The 16,881-nt window shown below is 40.4% G+C and overlaps 1 pseudogene; it reads right to left on the bottom strand.

Annotated features, from left to right (window-relative positions):
* Window positions 1-322: 322 nt before the first annotated feature.
* Window positions 323-11,196, bottom strand: LOC112834565 (uncharacterized; annotated as a pseudogene).
* Window positions 11,197-16,881: the final 5,685 nt, after the last annotated feature.

Genomic DNA, 16,881 nt, shown 5'->3' with positions numbered 1-16,881 from the left:
ACTTCAGGGGAGGAAGCAACTCATGTTGGTAGAAATAGCAAGAGAACAAGAATTAGAAGTGGAGCCTGAAGACGGGACTGAATTGCTGCAAGCTCATGATCAAACTTGAATGGATGAGGTTTGCCTCTTATGGATGAGCCAAGAAAGTGTTTTTGTTGTTGTTGTTGTTGTTGTTGTTGTTGTTGTTTTGGCAAGCCGGGCCTCAGGAGAGGCGTTTCATGAGCAGTGGGGACACTACATAGTCCCGTACAAAAGCACCAAACTCAGCTCTGAAGGAAACACAAGAAAAGACACCAGACTTGCCTGGAGAAGGGGCTGCCTTTCAGTTGGCTGGGGGAGGGGGAGGGGGAGGAATGTTCCCAGGGCCTTCAGAGGGCAGTGGGGGCCTCAGCATCAGGGGCATGGGAGTTGGGGGATGTAGCCCAGGATTTGAGGGGTGAACCCCAGGAGGCTGGGGGTGGACCCCAGGAGCTGGAGGATGGGCCCCAGGAGCCTATGGGTGGACCCCAGGAGGTGGAGGGTGGACCCCAGGAGGCTGGGGGTGGATCCCTGAGGCTGGTGGTGGACCCCAGGCACTGGAGGGTGGACCCCAGGGGCCTGGGGATGAGCCGCAGGAGCTGGAGGGTGCACCCCTGGGACCTGGGGGTGAACCACAGGAGCTGGTGGATGTACTCCTGGGACCTGGGGGTGAACCCCAGCAGATGGGGGAGGATGGACACCCGGAGCAGATAGGTGGACCCCAGATGTTGGTGGGTGGACCACCAGTGCCAGGGGGTGAACCCCGGGAGCTGGGGGGTGGACTCTTGGTGCTGGCCGGTGGACCCCAGATGTTGGGGGGGCGGACCCCTGGTGCCTGGGGGTCGACACCAGGAGCTGGGGGGGGCAGCTGGGGAGGGCCTGTAGGCCCTGAGGGTGCAGGCCCACTGGGCGGCATGGGTGGCCCAGGCAGGCCTCCCGGTGGTGGCCCGCACAAAGACTCTGGCAGAGGCGGCCAGGGGGGCAGATCATTCATCAGGGGGGGCGTGGGGGTCTCTTCACCCCAGGAGGCCCCTTCACCCCAGGAGGCCCAGCAGGGAGGCTCGGTGGGGCTGGTGGCTTCTCCATCTTGAAGAGAAACTGCAGGAAAAACTGCTTGGTTTCCCGATTCCAGTGAGTCCAGAACTTGCCTTCGGCCTCATTGATCTCCCTGCTTGGCAGTTTGAAGGCGATCGTCTCATAGGGCTCGGTGGCCATGAGCAGGTACTGCCAGGGCCGGTCAGGAGGCTCGATCCTCTGCTCATAGGCAGACATGAAGCGGTGGCGGGGCATGATGCCCTCGGCGATCTCACGGTAGTCAATCTGGAAGAGGAGGCTCTGCTGGCCCATCTCCGTGTCCCTCTGCTTGGTCACTTTGTAGCCTGGGCAGCTAATCTTCACAAACTTCACCTCCACCTTGACCTTTTCTGGCGCTGGCTGGGCGGGGTCCTCCTTGGCGGCTCGCCGGGCCAAGTTGGTCTGATGCTTCTTCCCCTGGGTATGTGCCAGGTAGCTCCCCTCGTTGTTGTGCAGGGTCAGACACCGCTTGCACTCGTACGAGCCCAGATGGTTCTTCATGAAATATGGGTCCTTGTTGATGTCGATGGTCTCCAGGGCCACGTGCCGGAGGCGCTCCCTGCGGTCTCGGTGGCTCTCGGAGGAGGAGGCCACGCCTCCACTCCCGGTCTTACCCCCAGGGGGACGCTGGAATTCCCTGGTGAGGGCGTTGGGGCTTTACCACACTGGTAGAGAGACCCCGCGCTCCTCCTCACTCCACGCCCGCCGCTGCCACGAATCAAGAAAGTGTTTTATTGAGACAAAATCTACTCCTGGTGAAGAGGTTGTGAAGATTGTTAAAATGACAACAAAGGATTTAGAATATGACATAAACTCAGTTGATAAAGCAGCAGCAGTGTTTGAGAGGATTGACTCCAATTTTGGAAGAAGCTCTACTGTGGGTAAAACGCTATTAAATAGTATCACATGCTACAGAGAAATCATTTATGAAAGAGAGAGTTAATCAATGAGGCCGACTTCATCATTGTCTTATTTTAGGAAATTACCAGGGCCATCACACCTTCAGCACCACCCTGTTGGGTCAACAGCCATCAACTGAAAGCAGGACCCTCCACCAGCAAAAAGATTATGAGGTGCTGAGAGTTCAGATGATGGTTGGCATTTTTTAGCCATCAAGTGTTTTTAAATAAAGATATGTACATTATCATTTTAGATATAATGCTATTGCACACCTAATAGACTACAGTATAGTGTAAGCATAACTTTTATATGCACTGGGAAACCAAAAAGCTTCATTGGGCTTGCTTTATTGCCGTGGTCTGGGGCGAAACCCACAATCTCTCTGAGGTATGCCCATGTAAAATTTCCTAATTGTTTGGAAATGTTCGTTTTGTTCAGTTTTGCTTTTGTTAAATTCTAATTTGAGATCATTGTGATTGTAATGCGATTGTAAGAAATACAGAGAGGATCTTTGTACTTCTCCCCAGTTCCCCCAATGGTAACACCTTGCCGAACAATCACAGTATTTCATTCCAGAGCATTGACATTGATACCATCAAGATACAGGATATTTCTACCACTGTGAGTGTCCCTCATGGTTCCCTTTATAGGCACATCCTTTTCCTTCCTGCTCCCACCCCTTCCTTAATCCTTGCAACCACTGTCTCCACCTCTATAATTTTTCATTTCAAAAATGTTATCTGACTTGCGGCTAGTAGATAAATAAGTCCTAGACAGCTAATGCGCATTATGGTGAATATAGACAACAATATTGAATTTTAATTGTCAAACGTACTAAGAGACTAGACCTGAATTATTCCCACTACCAATAAGAAATGATAATTATGTGATGTGATAGAGGTACTATTACTTCAATGGCAATCATACTACAATATATAAATGTGTCATAGCAACATACTGTACAACTTAAATTTACACAGTGTTATAAGTCAAATATATTTTAATTAAAAATGTAAAAAAAGAGAAGGTTACATAAATGGAGTTATACAGTATATAACCTTTCAGGATCGCCTTTTTACTAACAGCATCGCTCTCTCAAGATTCATCCAGGTTGTTGTGTGGTTCATTTTCATTGTTGAATAGTATTCCATGGTATGGGTGCACCACAGTTTAACTCTTCACCTGTGGAAGGACACCCAGTTTTGGACTTGTACAGTGATGCCATAAACATTAGTGTATAGTTTTTCATGTGAACACAAGTCTTCACTTCTGTAGGATAAATGCCCAGGAGGGCAATTCTGGGGATATGTGACAATTGCATGCTTAGTTTTTAGACAAGCAGCTAACCCATTTTCAAGAGTGGCTGCCCCATTTTATATTCCCACCAGCATTGTACGAGTGATCCTTGACACTGTTCGGTTTTGTCCTTATTGTTTTAGCCATTCTGATAGGATGATAAGCACCATGAGGACAGGAACGATGCCTAGTAGGTTAACCCGTAGCTGACCTATTGTAGGTTCTCCCTGTGTCCTTCTGTCTACCTCCGTTGAACTGAAATTGAACAGAAGAGTTTGTGATCTTGTAGTGCATGCATTTACATTAAGTATTTGAAGGTACCAGTCTTGAATAGTTATCATTCATATAAAGATTCTTAATCTTTTCTACATTTTCTCTGGTCTCAGAGATAAAATCTTCAACTATTTTTTCATTTACTTTAGGCTTGTACCCAACTGTCTTTGGCTTTGCTCAGAACTTAAATCCCCTAACTTCCTTCATGGCTGCGAACTACCACCACAAGCTTGAGTTCTTTTAACTTCAACAGCCCAAATAAGAATTGGACTCCAGAGGGAGAGCCTTAGCCCTCACTGCCCGTCTTCTTTCTCTTCTTGTTTTTGTGGATCTTCTAACTATGTGGTCAAAGGAGGTAGCCTATGGCAGTGGCTTTGAGGCTTCATGCTACTATTTATTTCTTTGGGTTTTCCCGTTTGGAAAGATAATACATTTTTCCTTCTGATTAGGCAGTTCCGTTACTATCTGCCCCTGGAAACCTCACCGTGATAATATTCTATCATTTGAGGTTGTCCCCAGCTTCGGTAAATTTCATAATTGTTTACTAGTAGTATTCTTCCAGTTAGATCCCTATCTTATAGATGAGCATAGCTTTCAAAATCATATTTAAACAGTGTGTATTATTTACCTTGAGTCTTAGCTTGTTAGTGTGCACGTAAAGCACACAAAGGCCCATTCAGGCAGGGGTACCTCAAACCAGGACCCTCCTCGGTTTTCATTGGCTGAGGAAAAGGGCAGCCCAGGTAGCAGCAATAATATGGGTTAAGCCTAAAAATTCCTGATAGATAATGAAGTAGTTCTTTAAGAGCTGGTTTCAGTTTAGGAAAACTCAACACACTGAAACCTTAACTCATGGAACAGAAATGGAGTGACCATTAAGCCTTTTTGGGGGGGACTATTGAACTATTCTAATCCATCACACTGGTTTCCATCAGATATTCCTCTTCTTGCACAATTTATGTCTTAACTGTGGCTCAGCACCAGGCATTTATGAATAATTGGTTAATATATAGGGAACAAGTAAATGGCGTGAATATATGAATGAGTAAATGACTGGCACTGAATGAATGAATGCCTAAATGAAGTGATAGCCCAAGTGAATGAATCACATGCTATATGCACCTGCTTATTGTAGCTTCCAATTTCCGTGTTGAAGGACAAATCATTTCAGGTCCAGAGGGTGTTTTCTGGATTATACCAGACAATATCCCAAATAAGCAACTGAGAACTTGGGCATGTATTATTCCCTGCCAGGCACTGGGCACGACATTTTTACGACAATTGGCTTCTTTATGAACTCTCACTGAAAGTGTCCTTTGAAGAATAGGTCTGTACCCTAAATAAAATGCAACAACAAACAACAGCAACACATTCTGGATAATCCCTTTCCCGGCCAGACTTTATAAATCACATACTCTGAATGAGGCAGAGCCTGGTACATGCCAGGCCTTTTACCAGGCTCTAGACATGGAGTGATGAACAAGAGAAACAATGGCTCTGACCTCGTGGAACTTATATTCTAGGGAAGGAGACAAATCAAAAAGAATAAATAGTCATAGTTTGTGATGAGTGCCAGGATCCAGAATAATAGGGCACCTTCTTTAAATCACGTGGTCTCTGAGGAGGAGAACTTTAAGCTGAAAAGCTCCATTTTCAAATGGGTCCCAGGGGTATCATACTTAACCTCTAAAAGTTCCACTTCAGTGGCACTTGTTAGACTTAACATTACACATCTTCCACTCACAGTGGTCCCACTGGACACCAGTCAACACTCTGCAGAGAGTGCTGGGCTTCCAAAATATGTCCACCTTGCTTTATTGCATTTCTGCCCTTTTCTCTTGAGAAACAGCCCGTGAGTTTTACATACACTTCCCTGGGGGGATAATTCTGCTCCTCGTTAATGGGACGCTTCCCTTGAAATATGGGTAGATATTGAGTAACTGCCACCTATTGACTTCTTGTATAAAATGTTAATTATGAATTAATTTGGGAACGATTTTTCAATCTACGTAGATACAAAGAAAAATACATAGACCATGGGCTTTGTACACTGAGTGCAGCAATAGATTGGTTCATAATGTAAGCAGTCGGACAAGTCAAAGGAACAGAGCAAGTGGACCCAAGGGATATGGGGTCTCTCACTTCAGATGCGTATTTCTTTGTTTTCCTTGATTCTGCCTCTGGCCTGGGATCGAATGAACTTAATGGCTATGCTCAGAAAGATGCTTGAACTGTCTCTGTCCATTTAATGTGTGTTAAAGAAAAGAGAGAATGGATCCTCAAAGTCAAGATCGCAAGACTATAAATATCTGCAAATTGTCTTTTTGCTAAATGTTTAGCGGATGGGCTAAATAATCAGGAAAATATATGATCATATGTCTACATAGGTACTATTGACAAACAATTTGTGTCAGCATAGAGGCTTGCCCTTGGGCTAAGAGCCAAAAATAATTCTTGTCATGGGAAAAACAATTTTAAAGCTCATTAATTATGCCTAAAATTTACATTTTTATTTTTATTTCAAGCCTTGATTGCAGTCTATTAATAAATGAAAATGTGCTTGCATTTTTAAGTACTTCTGGATTTCACAAGCTTTGTTTTCAGAGGGCGAAGCTCAGCCAACACGTTAATTTACTAAGGGAATAGTCGGGGGAAAAGTCTTTATTAAATAAAGAAATTATCTTTGTAGAAATAGTTGGAGTTGAATAAATGTACTTAATGCTTACTGGGGCTTTTTTCTTTTTCTTTTTAATTTAATTTACGTTTTTATAAAAGCAAAATAGATTTTAAAAAAAAATCAAAAAACATTACAAAGCTTATAAAGCAAAAAAGCAGTGCATTACTCCCAACACTCCCCACTCCTGAATCATTTAATGTCTTAATTTTTTCCTGAATTTCTATCTGTATTTTTCACTAATAGAGTATTTTCAGTTTCTTTAAATTCTAGGAATTATCTATTGAATTCACAATAAAGACAGATTTACTTCTTCCTTTACAGTGTTTATAGTTTTCTCCACTTATTCCTGGCTTGTTTCACTGGTTAGGACTCCCTCTATGATGTTGAAAGGACTTTGCCTTGTTCTTGCTCTCAGGGGTAAAATTACATTCATTCCTTCATCATGAAATGTAATGTTAATTGTAGGGCTTTGTAGATTCCCTTCATCAAGCTGAGGAAGTTCCCCTCTGTTCCTAGTTTGCTGAACTGAGCCTGTTTGTTTGTTTTAATCACGCATGGGTATTGAATTTTGTCAATTTTCCCTGTATTTATTGAGATGATCATATGGTTTTTCTATTTTAGTCTGTTGATATGGTGAATTATGCTGATTAATGTTAGAGTGTTAAACTAACCATTGGGCCATGATGTATGATTCTTTTAAAATATTCTGGATTCAAGGGGCACCTGGGTGGCTCAGTCGTTAAGCGTCTGCCTTCGGCTCAGGTCATGATCCCAGGGTCCTGGGATCGAGCGCTGCATCAAACTCCTTGCTCCGCAGGGAGCCTGCTTCTCCCTCTCCCACTTCCCCTGCTTGTGTTCCCTCTCTCACTGTGTCTCTCTCTGTCAAACAAATAAATAAAAATCTTTAAAAAATAAAATATTCTGGATTTGAGCTATTAATATTCTGAAAGAATTTTCTGTGTCTATATTCATATAGTGTTGGTCTTTGGTTTCTTTCCACATAATAGCTTTGCCAGGTTCTGGTGTTAGGATTATACTGGCCTCATAAACTGTTGGGGAATATTCTCCTGTCTCCTCCAATTTCTGAAATAATTTGTATCACATTGGTACTATTTCTTCTGTAAATGTTTGAGAGAGTTTACCAGTGAAGTCATTTGAGTCCAGAGGTTGTCTGTGAAGAGGTGTTTTATTATAAATCCAATTTCTTTAATAGGCATAGAATTCTTCATAGTTTTTATTTCTTCTAGCATTCCTTTGAGAGGCTGTGGTTTTCAAGAAATTTGTTGTTTTCATCTAATTACTGAAATTATTGATATAAAATTATTCCTAATATCTACTTATGAGCCTTTAAATATCCTGTTTTTCATTCCTGATATGGCTAATTTTTCGCTTTTTTTTCTTGATTAGTCTAGCTATGAGTTTATCAACTGTATTAACTTAAAACAAAACTATTTACTTTGTTGATTTTTCTCTATTGTCTATTTTCCATCTCGTTGATGTCTGCATCTTATTTCTCCTCTTCTCCTTTCTTTGGGCTTAATTTGTTCTTTTTCTTCCATTTTTTTATGGTGGGAACTCAGGACACTGAGTTTACATTTCTCTAATATAAGCATCTAAAGCTATACATTTTTTAAAACACAGCTTTAGGCGCACCCCACAGATTTCATTCTATTGGGTTTCCATCATATTACAAAATACTTCCTAATTTCCTTTTTTATTTATTTTTGGCACACAGATTATTTTGAAATGTGTTATTTTGTTTCCAAACAATTGGGGATTTTTCCAGGCATTTTTCATTATTGATTTCTAATTTAATTATTTTGTGGTTAGAGAACAGATGTGGACGGCTTGAATCTCTTACATTTACTGAGATATGTTTAATGGCCCTAAATAAGGTCTATGTGGGGCAAGGTTCCGGGTGCATTTGAACATAATGCCTATTCTACTATTGAGTAGAGTGTTTTGTAAATGTCAATTAGGTCAAGTTGGTTGATATTGCTGTTCAGCTTTTCTCTATCCTTACTGATTTTCTGTCTACTTATTCTATCACTTTTTGAGAGATGGGTGTTAAAATCTCTGTAGTTCTGGGTTGGTCCGCTCCCCCTTTAAGTCAAAGTTGTCTTAGTTTTTGCTTCATGTGCACTGAACCTATGTTATGAGGCATATAAACATTTAGGAGTGGTATATTATCTTGATAGATTCACTCCTGACTCATCATAATATGATTTTTTTTTTTTTTAAAATCCCTGGGTAATAATTCTTTGCTTTGAAATCTATTGCATCTGATATTAATATATCCACTCCAGCTTTCTTTCGATTGGGGTAAGTAGTGTATCTCTTTTCAGCCTTTTACTATTAGCCTATGTGAGTCTTTATATTTAAAGTGGATTTCTCATTCCCCATCCCCAGCCTTCAGCAGCTGCTGCCTTACCCTTAGGGAAGACTTACAACCCTCGGGGGCAGTTTCTCTCAGAGCTCCCACCTGACCTCCCCTCCGGCGATCCTCAGGTTTCTAATCTGTTATGGCAGTCCACGCATGACCACTCATTGTTAACAGCTCAGCTGGCCTTCTCCTCCTTCTGTTTATGGTGCATTATGTCTCCTGATGCTCTACCAGGAATGAAAGGGAGCCTAAGTCTCCTCAGTCCTGTAAAGGTCTCATTACTTTCTGGATTTTTTAGTTCATTTGGATGGGTTTCTTTATATTCTCAGCCTTCAAATGTGTTTAATGACACTGTGGCTTTGGAGCTCATCCAACTTATTGTTATTGAACTTTTTGTTTCTCTTGGACCTAATGGTTAGTGATAGTAATATAGAAAGTTCAGTAACTGAAAAGCAAGAGCCCAGATTTTCATAGGATCTTATGAACTCATTATCAGAATTGCCAAAACCTACTCAGTCTTAGTATTTTCTACATGTGAAACGCATCAAGAATCCTATTGGTTCCTTTCCTTCTGGAGCCCTCTCTACTGCACTGCTCTAGAATGGTTGCACCTTGTCCACTGCATGGCTGACAGCCAAGGACTTCACTTCATCTCTTCCCACACTGAATCTTTTGCCTGTTTTTTTGGTCTTCCTTTCTTTTGGCTCATTCTCTTGTTTTGGTGTGGCACAGCCTCAGTAACTGCCTGAGAAACAGAGGGTGGGAAGTACATTTTTTAAGTCCTTGCATATTTGAAAATGTTGGCTGATAGCTTGGCTGACTATAGAATTCTAATTTAGAAATCAGTATCTGAATTTTGAAGAAATGTCTTCTTTGCTCCCTAGCATTGCTAGAAATTACTATGGAAAAGCCCCATTCTACACCAAAACCTAGTTTTCCTTTTTCCTGTTTTGAAGCTTTTAGGATCCTCTTTACCTGCAAATTTCTGAAGTTTCATCTTGAAATGCCCTGGTGAACTGTTTCCCTGGGCAGTTTTAATCTGGAAACCCGTATCTTTCAGTTCTGGATTTCTTCTTATTATTTTCTTCATAATTTTCTCTATTAATTTTTTCTGTTCTTTCTGTAGCATTTCCTGTATTTGGTTGTTGGACCAGCTTTTCTCTTTTCATTTCCCTTCTTTTATATCTCTTGTTCTTTTGGATCTACTTGCTGGGAGTTTTTATCAACTATCTTCCAAACCTCTTTTTAAATTTTGCTATGTTATTTTTAAAATTAAAAAATAATTTTATAGTATCTTTTCCTTTTTTAAAAAAAGATTTTTTTAATTTATTTGAGAGGGAAAGCATGAGCGGGAGGGGGGAGGGCCAGAGGGAGAAGCAGACTCCTCACTGAGCAGGGTGCCCAATGTGGGGCCTGATCCCAGGACCCTGAGATCATGACCTGAAGTCAGCTGCTTAAACTGACTGAAGTCAGATGCTTAAATATCTGAGCCACCCAGGCACCTCTATTTTTTCCTTTTTAATGGATGAAATATCTTATTTCTTTAAGGATATCTTAGGATCTTTTTTTAATGCCTTTGAAGTTTCGTTCTGCCCTTTTTTTTTTTTTTTTTGGTCTTTTAAAATTGCCTCTTTTATTCCAAGTTCTATTTTTCTGGTTTAAATATTTTGGTCTCTTTCAGGTAAGAGATTTCGTCCAATGTCTGGTTGTTCTTAGCTGTTGATTCGTAACTAGAATAAGGCATAAAAACACTGTATGGGTGTGGCTTGCTGACTAGCAGCTTTACTCTCAGGCATCCCTGCCCATTTCTTAAGGGATTGTAGACTTGTCAGTATCTCTGCATATTTCCTCTCAGATGTGTTGGTCCAGAGAAGAAATATCTAATCTCCTACGTGGTGTGGATATAGACCTGGCTGCCAGCATCTGGGAACTGATCAAGGGAGGTGGGTGGTGGAGGTCCTGGGGTTGAGTGTCTCATCATTCAGTATAGGGCCTGTTGGCTGACCCTTTTTCTTACCCCTTTCCTTATTCTTCCTCTCAGCTGTCTTGATGACTCCAAGTTCAGAGTCTCTCTGGATCAGTTCCTCGGGAAGTTGCACCTCCATCACCTGCTGGGTTGGGGAAGGGGATGCTACCTGAATACACAGGGTAAGTGAGTGGACCTGGAGGTCTAACCTTAAACAAGTCATTTTCATATATATCTATGTCTCTAGTTCTTAAGTGCTTTCAGAACCCACCCGTGCCTCTAGTTCTTAAGCACTTTTGGGTGCTACTGAGAATATTACCTTGTTTTTCATAGCTGTGTTTTATGGTATATATATCAGAACTTTGTCTTTTCTGTAGAGCCTCCCACCTTCCCTGACGTGACAAGTGTTTTATTTTCTAAATACTTGCCCCAACTCTATATCCCAGTTATGTAAATCTCCTCACCATATGTTCAGGACATTTGATGTTTCATCAATTTCCTTTTTTTTTTTGGGAAAAAACCTCTCTGAAGCAATTTGATCTGCTTGGATCTCAGCTGGCTGCCCTCCAAGCATGCTGCATAACTGCTGTGTTGGGATACTTTCGCCATCATCTCGGGGATTTCCTTCATGTGTTTTCTGTTGGCTTCTCCTTTACCTGGATTCCATTGCTTCCATGTCATTGATTTATTCCTTTATTTTGATGGAGTACTGATTCCTAGTTTTTTTTTTTTCACTTTTATGTTCCGAACTTTCTATTAGGTTGTATGTTTTCCTATTTTTAACCTTTACAAGTTCTTTTTGATATTCCTTTTCTTGAGAAAGACAATTTCATTCTGATTGTTTAAAAGATGCTTTTCCTGTGAAGATATTAATGATAGTTTTCTGATATTTTCTTCTGCCTGCATAATTTTTTTCTGCTATGTTGGTCTTTGAATTTCATATTAGAGGCTTTCTTTAAATGTGTGGGACTCCTTGGCTGCCCACCCAGCACTAAAAGCTGATTGGAAGCTCCGTGCTTGTGAGTGGGTGTTATCAGGCTCAGATGTCAGAATCTTTAGGCCTATTTTTGAGTTGGTCGCTTTCCCCAGAGAAGGTAGGAGGGTAAGGCATCTAAGGAAGGCTCTCAGTAAAGTTTTATTAATCTCTAAAGTTTTATTAATCTCTCTATTTCAAGAAGGTACCCATTCCTTCAACTGTAGCTGATACTCCCAGTCAACAGCCCTGTGTCTTACCTCTTGATAGAATAATCAGTTGATTTTCTTGATTCATGAACTATTTTCTCTTCTACCTTTAGAAAATTCTGTGCTTGGGACACCTGGGTGGCTCAGTCAGTTAAGCGTCTGCCTTCAGCTCAGGTCATGATCCCAGGGTCCTGGGATTGAGTCCCGCATCGGGCTCCTTGTTCGGCGGGGAGCCTTCTTCTCCCTCTGCCTGTCCCTTCCCCTGCTTGCTCTCTCTCTCTAGCCAATAAATAAATAAAATCTTAAAAAAGAAAAAAAAATTCTGTGCTCATAGGCTTATGCTGTTTTAAAATCTTTTTACTACTGCTTTAGTGAGACTTTGGCAGGAAATGGATGATATGATATCATATGATTTTTTCAACTACATTATATGTCATTTTATTATGTTTTTTTTTATTAAGTTTTTTACTTTAATTCCAGTTAGTTAACTTACAGTGGTATGTTATATTAGTTTCAGGTGTACACCCAACAACTGATTCAACACTTCCATACAACACCCAGTGCTCATCACAACAAGTGCATTCCTTAATGCCCATTACCTATTTCACCCATCCCTCCCCTGCTCCCCTCTGGTAACCATCAGTTTGTTCTCTGTAGTTAAGAGTCCATTTCTTGATTTGTCTCTCTGTCTCTTACTTTTTTCCCTTTGCTTGTGAGTTTTGTTTCTTAAATTCCACATATGAGTGAAATCATATGGTATTTGTCTTTCTCTGACTGACTTATTTCACTTAGCACTATAATCATTATATGTTGTTTTAACTAAAATTCAACAACTGGATAAATGTCTTTGTAGTGAAACACCCCAAAATAATAATCGCTTGCTAAGTGCCCATTATGTTCTGGGCAATGTGCTAAGTCTTTTAGCATTCATTGAGCTGATTTAGTCTTCACAATAGCCTTACGGAGAAGGTGCTGGAATGATCAGATTGATATTAGCATGACTTTGGTTTTGTGGCTAAAGAACTAGATGAAAGTTTAGGAGATATGTAGCATCCAACCAAAGGACTGTGCCCTGTCAAACAGGATGGCTAAGATAAAAAAAATAAAAATAAAAATGAAAGCAGAATTTGAGCAGACAGTAAAGAGATTATTGTAAAGATTATTGAAAGAAGTTAGACCCAAACCATGTAGGAGAGTGTAGATGAAATAATTAGATGATGGTGTTCCTTGCCCTCAGAAGACCAACCTACTTGAAGAATAGGGTAAAACCAACTCTACTTGCAGAGTAGAGTTGAATCCTTTATTATTGCAACCATAGAAATGAATTCATGTATTTGTTGGGGAGAGCCTTTCTGGATATACAAAATCAACAGATTTCTTTTCCTGGTCTTGGATCTCTAGTCATCGGTCTTTTCCTTGGTCAAGATAGTAACCTCAATTCTCTTAGGATGGTTACCACAATTTATCTGGGACTCTTGCTCATGAAGCCAAGAGTCTTTTAACTCCAGGAAGGTTGAAAATTGAGTTTGAAGGGGAGGAAATAAATAGAATCCAGAGTACTATTACCTTCATGTTAGGTTTAAGAAAATTGAAATCTTTGTGTGTTTATTGCTTACAATGTTTATGATAACTTGAAATTCACTGTATTTCACTTATTAAATTTATAAGAATTGAGCTCTTAGAAAGATTTTGGCTAAAAAGGCAGACATTTGAAGGGCTTAAAAAGAAGACTCAAAATATATTAAATTTATAGAGTTTAAGGTATTTAAGTTGTAAATGGTGCTGATTGTTTGAAGAAGTTTTGTCTGTTCAACTTGAGTTGATTAAACATTAACCAAAGGCCATCTTAAAAGTGATTGTTGAAGTTTTCTGTATTTAGATATAAAATTATGATAATTTAAGGTAAATTCAAGGACTAAGGAAAGCTAGGTTTTCAAATATGTATCATAAATTAACTATTAATTAAAATTTCAAATAGCAAAAAGGAGCCTTTTCTGAGCCTGAGAAGTTGCCCTTATCTTAACAAACAAAACCCCTCACATTGGCCCAGAAGAGAAAACTAAGACTCAGAGAAGTTAGGTAATTTGCTCAAGATCACAGAACTTACCAGATGGTACATTTGCTTGCCTCCAAAGCCAATGTGCGTAACCATTGAAATTATGCTATACCACCTCAAAGTACACTTCTTGGATGTATATACTTTCAAAATGCCTTTTGAGATGGTTGCAGTTTAGTGTATCACTGCAACTTTGTAGCTCTCAATTGTGAAAAGACAAGTCCAAGCAATCCCAGGGGTGATTTTGTGTGGGTTTTGCTGATACTGAATATTAGACATTCCTTAGGGGTAACATCTAACCATAGGTAGTTATTGTTGGAAATTAGCTTATTATTGAAATTTGAAGTAACATATGTAAAGTGTAATGAGAGCACTTGGGGAACATGATCCAGCTAAAATTTCAATGCAGGTTAATGTACGAGGGGTCAGAAGAACAGTTAGAATATTCATTAACTGTTTTTATTTATGCTTCTACCCCCAAACCTTAATATTTAAGTAAAATCTCCCTCTTTGATTATAACAGCAATAAATGAAAGTGTATTTGCAATTCCCAAGTAGGTTTAAATTTGTGAGTCTGGATCTTACGCCAAGGAGCCTGAGTCAATAATCCCTTTTATGTATTTAAAACACGCCGAGAGAGCCTAGTTAGGAAAAGAGAATGGGCTTTCAGTTCTTATAGATACAGGTTCCAGGACTGGGTTGTTTTTTGTTGTTGTTGTTGTTTGAGCTGTGTGATCCTGGGTAAGATATTAACCTCCTGGGCTCAGTATTTGTGAAATGGAAATAATAGTGCCTACTCTTCAGAACCACAAGATCTGGAGATGATCTGATAAATCATTTATTCCAGGGCTTGGAACAGGCAAGGGACACCCTGAATGACAGCTATTATTGCCATTATTGTTGTCTTCAAGAATGAAAACCTTAACTAAAGCAATTAACTAGACAACCAGAAGAAAATATAAAAATTAAAGCAATGCATTAATCCGTACACTATGGTGTATGTATGTGTGCATAAGTGTATGTGTGTTTGTGGTGTTGTTATTATTGATTAGAGAAAAAGAAACCTGCCGGATCCATTACCATTCAAGAGGAGTGGACATGCATGTGGGTGAGTGTGTAGGAGCTTGATAAATTTATGAGTGTACACCTTCATTCATTCCATTGTAACGGAGCACATGCTGTGTTCCAGACACTGGGTTCAGCACCCCGGATCTAAAAACAATAAGGCACAAGGACTGTCCTAAATTCCTGAGCTGGAGGAATTCATAATCCAGCAACTAACACAGGCTTATTCATAAATAAATCAGATGCAAAATGGCACATGCAATGATGAAGGTGGTGTGGAGCACTTCCCTGGAGGGACGGACACTTGAACTGAGCGATAGAGAATGAATAGGAATGAACTAAGCAGAGAGAGGTGGAGCACACATTCCAGGTGTAGCAAGAGCAAAGAAAGATGGGACTGGGTGGCTCAGTCAGTTGGTTAAGCGTGCGCCTTCGGCCCAGGTCATGATCCCAGAGTCCTGGAATCGAGTCCCTCATTGGGCTCCTTGCTCAGCAGGGAGCCTGCTTCTCCCTCTCCCTCTGCTCCTCCGCCCCCCTGCTTGTGCTCTCTCTCCCTCTCACAAATAAATAAATAAAATCTTTTAAAAAAAGAGCAAAGAAAGGCAAAGGAACAAAAAGCATGGCATATGAGCTAGAAGCTTCAAGCAATTTGTATTGCTTGAGAATAGGGCAGGGGTGAGAAATGGAGGTAGCGGTGTCTGCCCTTTTAAGAAGCATGAATTTTTATCTTGGAAATGCTAGAGAGCTTGAGCAAATGAGAGTGATTAGTCCCTTTTTAGGACTCTCTTCTACAAAAAATACATATGTGTACAAGGACATTTGTTATAGCATTCTATGTAATAGCAAGAGATTGAGAACAGCCTACTTATTGGCTAGAAATAGGTACGTGACCCGTGGAACATTCAGACTTTTACATATCAGGCAGCCATTGAGAGAACACAGTACCTTCAGAAGAAATAAAATGGAAAGATCTCCAAGATATATTGTTAAATGAAAAAAAAATGGAAGAAAAACGTGCATGGTATGATTCATTTGTGTAAGGAAACAACAACGCGGAATGCTTTCTCTTGATTCTGCTTACCTTTGTGTGTGTCACTCCACTCTTACTTCTTTCTCTTCTTACTGGCTGCATTCGCTTCTCTACTCATCAAAGCAAGATGTGTGTCCACCAAATTTAACAAATTTTACATATCTCCAGCCATAGAGAGAGGTAAATAAGATACTTGGAGCCTGAGTCTAAAACTCTAGGAAAAAACTCTGAATGGGAACCAATTAAATGGCCTGAGAAAATGGCAGCTCCTAGGAGGGGGGAGTCAGACTTTATTTAGGGAGTTGGAGGAAGGGCAATTCTTCGAAGAAAGGGGAGGAGATGGGTACTGCGTAGAAAAGGGGGAAAATACTACAGAAACTTTTCATATATATATATATGATTTTATTATTTATTTTTATTATTATTTATATATGTATTATTTCTATAAAATACATATTATTTATATATATTTATTATATTTTATATATATTATATATATAATGTATTTTTTAAGTAGGCTCCATGCCCAACGTGGAGCCCAACATGGGGCTTGAATTCACAACCCTGAGATCAAGACTTGGATGCTCAACTGACTGAGCCACCCAGGTGCTCCTTATATTTTTTAATGGAAAAAATAAAGGTGAAAGGAAGATTGTTGGGGCACCTGGGTGGCTCAGTTGGTTAAGCGTCTGCCTTTGGCTCAGGTCATGATCCCAGGGTCCTGGGATTGAGCCCCACGTCGGGCTCCCTGCTCGGCGGGGAGCCTGCTTCTCCCTCTCCCTCTCCCCTTGCTTGTGCTCTCTCTCTCTCTGTCAAATAAATAAATCTTTTTTTAAAAAAAGAAAGGAAGATTGTTGGACCTGTAATTTCAGTGCATCACTCTCAAGTTTGTATAGAGATGGAATTTAAAAGACAAAAGTGGTGGAAGGCACACAGGTGGGATGTTTTCATCCAGCCTGAG

This window comes from Callorhinus ursinus, unplaced genomic scaffold (genome assembly GCF_003265705.2).
Source record: "Callorhinus ursinus isolate GAN/ISIS: 27379988/994484 unplaced genomic scaffold, GSC_fseal_2.0 scaffold17, whole genome shotgun sequence".
Classification (NCBI taxonomy): domain Eukaryota; kingdom Metazoa; phylum Chordata; class Mammalia; order Carnivora; family Otariidae; genus Callorhinus; species Callorhinus ursinus.
This window is presented reverse-complemented; position numbering and strand designations above follow the sequence as displayed.